This window comes from Anomalospiza imberbis, unplaced genomic scaffold (genome assembly GCF_031753505.1).
Source record: "Anomalospiza imberbis isolate Cuckoo-Finch-1a 21T00152 unplaced genomic scaffold, ASM3175350v1 scaffold_142, whole genome shotgun sequence".
NCBI classification, from domain to species: Eukaryota; Metazoa; Chordata; class Aves; order Passeriformes; family Viduidae; genus Anomalospiza; species Anomalospiza imberbis.
Window position 1 is genome coordinate 195001 of NW_027099777.1, and position 5000 is coordinate 200000.

A 5000-nucleotide genomic window follows, 5' to 3' on the forward strand; every position below is an offset into this window, starting at 1 on the left:
TCTCTCCCTCCCGGTCTCTCTCTCTCTCTCTCTCTCTCGGGGGGCTTTTTTTTTTTTCTTTCCTTTCGGGGCCCCGCGCCCCGTTCGTTCTTCCAGGCTCGGCCTCGCGTTCAAAGTCACGCGCGCGGCGCGCGGGACGGGGGCTCCGGCCGGGGCTGACCCGCCCCCGAGGCCGGCCCGCCCGCCGACCGGTCGCGGGCGAGCGACCGGTCGCCGGCGAGGCTGGGCCGAGCGGAGCCGCTCAAGAGACGGGACCCGCTACGGCGCGTCGCCCCACCGGGCCGCGCGGAAAGCACCGGACGTGCTAGAGGAGACAGCGACCCGACGAGGCGGGCGCGGCCCGGACACCGAGGCCCCTCGCAGCCGGGGCGGCTCGCTCGGCAGCAGGCGGCGGAACGGCAAAAGGAGCGCCGTGGGGTCCGCGCGCGCGGATCGGGCTTTTTTTTTCACCCGCGGGTCCGCACCCCCCCAACATCGGTTCATTCCTTCGGCCCTCTTGGCTTCTTTTTTCTCTCGCTCTCGTTTTCTCTCTCTCTCTCTCTCTCTCTGTGCATCTCTCAAAGCTCTCGCGGCTCAGCTCCAGCCGCACCGCCGCCCGGCGCTGCTCGCGGCCGGCACCCGCGGGCGCTGCCCGGGACCGAGGCCAGCAACCGGCACGCCTCGCGTGTTTTCGGAAGGACACCTTGGCAAACTGGCGGGGCCACGCGGCCGTCACACAGCCAGGGACGGTCAAGACGCCCTCCCCCCGGCAGCGGGAGGGGCGACACCTCGCCTGCGACGGGAAGCGAAGCGGAAAGGAGACCGCCCGGCCCGAGCACCGGACCCCGCCGTAGGCTTCCCCATGACAGAGAAGCCCCGGAAGAGCCCGGCCGGCCGGGGGCCCTCTCCGACGCGACCCGAAAAGCCACATCGATCGGACAAGGAGGCGGCGGCTGCGGAGAAGAGGAGGGCAAAGCAGCCGCCGAAACGCTGCCCAGGGCCCCGACGGCCACGCCGGCCCTGGGACAGCCGCCCGAGGATCGGGCGCGGCAGAGGAGCGTAAGGAGGGGGGGGGGGTGCCGCCACCCGCCCGCGGACAACACTTCTCTCGGCCAGGCAACGGCGGGGCGGGACCGCCGGGCTAGGGGCGAGCTTCACCCTTTCGCCCGGGGAACCCACCCGAGCGTTCGAGAAAGGTGCCGCCGACCGTGCCCCACGGGCCACCGGCTTTCGCCCGCCTCGCGGCGGTCGGCTCTCCCTCCGGAAAAAAAAAAAAAAAAAACAAGCCGGGGGACGGCACAACAAAAAGGCACATGGCGCGCGCCACACAAGGACACCCGTGCTAGCCACGGGGGCCGCGGGCCCGGGGCGGGGTGGGGCGAGGCACGCGCCTCTCACCCCCCCCCCGCCCAACCCCACCGGCGTTCTCGCTCTCTCTCTCTCGCCTGCACGCCTTCGCTTTTCGTGGGCCCGCGCGCCTTCCGCGCGCGCTTCTCGGTGCCGCGGCTTAGGGCCGCGAGAGAAAAAAAAGCGACGGAGGCCTGGCGGGCGGCCCCCACACCGCCCGCAAGTCGGCACGTCCCGAACAAAAAAAAAAAGGCAACGGACCCGGCTGGCACAACCCGCCCCCCCCCTTGCACCGGCGGAAACGGCTCGATCCTCACAGGACCGAGGAAGGGCGAGGCGCCGCCGCCTCGCCCGCGACAACGCTCCGGGGGGGCTCTGGGTCGGCTTCCGGTCCGTGCTAGGGCGGCCGGCCACCGCGGCCGGCCTCCGCCCCTGAAAAAACTCGCCCGCGACGCGGGTCCCCGGCTTAAGGCCGAGGAAGGGGGACGACTTCAACAGCGCGCGCTGGTGGGGCGCGGGGTGCCGCCACCCCGGCTCCACAGCTCATCGGGCGACCGCCGTCACCGAGTCCCTCAAGCGAGGCAGCGACGCCGAGGCCGGGCCGCGCGCCCCGCCGCACGGGCCCCCGCCACCCTTCCGACACGGACACGCTGGCACAACCAGGTCGGGAAGCAGGGGAACGGGACGCCGCCACCTCGGCGGGCCCGCGCGCGCCGCGCTCGGGGCTCTCAGGCGAGGGCCGGGAAAAGCCCCGGCCGCGTCCACCCGCGGCTGCCGCCCACCGCACCGGAGCGACAGCCCGAAAGCGCGCCCGCCGAGCGGGGCGCGCCCCGGCTTAAGGCCGGGCAGGAAAGGGGCGAGGCGCCGCCGCCTCGCCCGCCAGCAATCCCCAGGGGGGGCGCCCCCCCGTTCGCCAAGCCGGCCACAGCCGGGCCGAAGCGGGACACGGCCCACGAAATCGATGGCCGCGGCCGACAGGCAGCTCGCAGCTCGTACTCGGTCTCTCTCGGCTTCTCTCCCCTCTTTTTTTCCCTTCTCGCTTTATTTCTCCTCTTTCTCGCTAGCTCTCTCTCGCCTCTCGAACCGTACACCCCGTTTCCCTGGGCCAGACGGGCGGACCGGGACGACGCCACGGGGCTCGTCCCGCGTCAGCGGCACTCGCCTCGCTCGGAGGACTGCGCACGGGGGCCCCCGGCCTCCCTCGCCGCTTCGGTCACAGGCACGGCACGAGCCTGCGGGGAGACGGCCCGTCACCTCGCTCCCATAGTACGGACAGACGAGTCCCAGGCCGCAGACGCCTCCAAGAGGACCGATGGAAAGCGACCGGGAAGGTGCGCCGCCGCAGGCCGGCCCCTGCGATGACGTAGCCGGAGGCAGCTGAAAACAGCGACCCCTTGGTGAACTTCCGGAGCCGGCCGCGACAACAGGTCTACCCGGCCGCGACAACAGGTCTACCCGGCCGCTGCCGGAAATCGCCTAAGTCCCTCCGGAGCGAGGTAGACCTGTTGTCCGCCGTCCACCGCCCGCCGCCCGGGCGCCGCGCCGGGCCCGGCGGCCCCGGAGCCGGGGTAGACCTGTTGTCCGCGGGGTAGACCTGTTGTCCCCGGGGTAGACCTGCTGTCCGCGGGGTAGACCTGCTGTCCCCGGGGTAGACCTGCTGTCCGCGGGGTAGACCTGCTGTCCGCGGGGTAGACCTGCTGTCCCCGGGGTAGACCTGCTGTCCGCGGGGTAGACCTGCTGTCCGCGGGGTAGACCTGCTGTCCGCGGGGTAGACCTGCTGTCCGCGGGGTAGACCTGCTGTCCGCGGGGTAGACCTGCTGTCCCCGGGGTAGACCTGCTGTCCGCGGGGTAGACCTGCTGTCCGCGGGGTAGACCTGCTGTCCGCGGGGTAGACCTGCTGTCCGCGGGGTAGACCTGCTGTCCGCGGGGTAGACCTGCTGTCCGCGGGGTAGACCTGCTGTCCGCGAGGTAGACCTGCTGTCCGCGGGGTAGACCGGTTGTCCCCGGGGTAGACCTGCTGTCCGCGGGGTAGACCTGTTGTCCCCGGGGTAGACCTGCTGTCCGCGAGGTAGACCTGCTGTCCGCGGGGTAGACCTGCTGTCCGCGGGGTAGACCTGCTGTCCGCGGGGTAGACCGGTTGTCCGCGGGGTAGACCTGCTGTCCGCGGGGTAGACCCGCTGTCCGCGGGGTAGACCCGCTGTCCGCGGGGTAGACCTGCTGTCCGCGGGGTAGACCCGCTGTGCGCGGGGTAGACCCGCTGTCCCCGGGGTAGACCCGCTGTCCCCGGGGTAGACCTGCTGTCCCCGGGGTAGACCTGTTGTCCGCCGCCCACCGCCCGCCGCCCGGGCGCCGCGCCGAGCCCGGCGGCCCCGGAGCCGGGCTAGACCTGCTGTCCGCCGCCCGGTTTTGGGGTTTTGGGGGTTTATTCCTTCCCGCCCCCCCCCCCGCCCCAATCCCGTTTCTTTTCTCCTTTCTTTGAAAGAACGACTCTCCTATTTGTTTGGTACAAGAAGAAACTCGTCCGGAAGAGAAATTTTCTTGGCAAATCTTATTTCGTTTTTCTCTAGTATCCAGAGCACCCCCAGACCGAGCTGACGGGCCGCCTGCGCCCTGTGCAAGCGGGAAAGCGGGCGGCCGCTTTTGGGCCGGTTCTTTCACGGTCCGCAGAGACCCTCCAGGCCCGGCGGGGGTCTGGGGGGCCCCGGGGGCTCGGAGCCGAGGCGCCCGGGGCCGGGACGAAGCCGCCGGCCCCTGGCCCTCGTTCCCACAGACAGAGAGAGAGAGAGAGAGAGAGAGACAGACACAGTGACACACACGCCCACTCCACACACTCGCACTCCGCCGCCACCCCCTCGGACACCGCACCCACCACCCGCGCCGCTCCCTCCCTCCCGGATGCGCGGGCCGCCCGCCTTACACGAGCTTGCAGGCCGGGACAGGGCCAGGCGGGGGGGGGCATCGGTTGGAGGAACACAGGTCTACCCCGGCACGCGGCGGCCGGAGGCTAAGTCGGAGCCGAGATACCAGGTCTACGAAGGGGCCGGGCGAAGGTAAGCCACGACGGGGCCGAGACAACAGGTCTAGCCACGGTCCCGGAGCCCGGAGACCGAGGCCGGCCGGGCACAACAGGTCTAGCCACGGTCCCGGCGCCCGGAGGCCGAGGCCGGCCGGGGAGAACAGGTCTAGCCACGGTCCCGGCGCCCGGAGGCCGAGGCCGGCCGGGGGCAACAGGTCTACCCACGGTCCCGGCGCCCGGAGGCCGAGGCCGGCCGGGGAGAACAGGTCTAGCCACGGTCCCGGCGCCCGGAGGCCGAGGCCGGCCGGGGGCAACAGGTCTACCCACGGTCCCGGCGCCCGGAGGCCGAGGCCGGCCGGGGAGAACAGGTCTACCCACGGTCCCGGAGACCGAGGCCGGCTGGGGAGAACAGGTCTACCCACGGTCCGGTCGGCCGGGGACATCAGGTCTACCCACGGTCCCGGAGACCGAGGCCGGCCGGGTACAACAGGTCTACCCAGGGTCCGGTCGGCCGGGGACAACAGGTCTACCCACGACCTGGTCGGCCGGGGACATCAGGTCTACCCACGGTCCCGGAGACCGAGGCCGGCCGGGGACAACAGGTCTACCCACGGTCCGGTCGGCCGGGGAGAACAGGTCTACCCACGGTCCGGTCGCC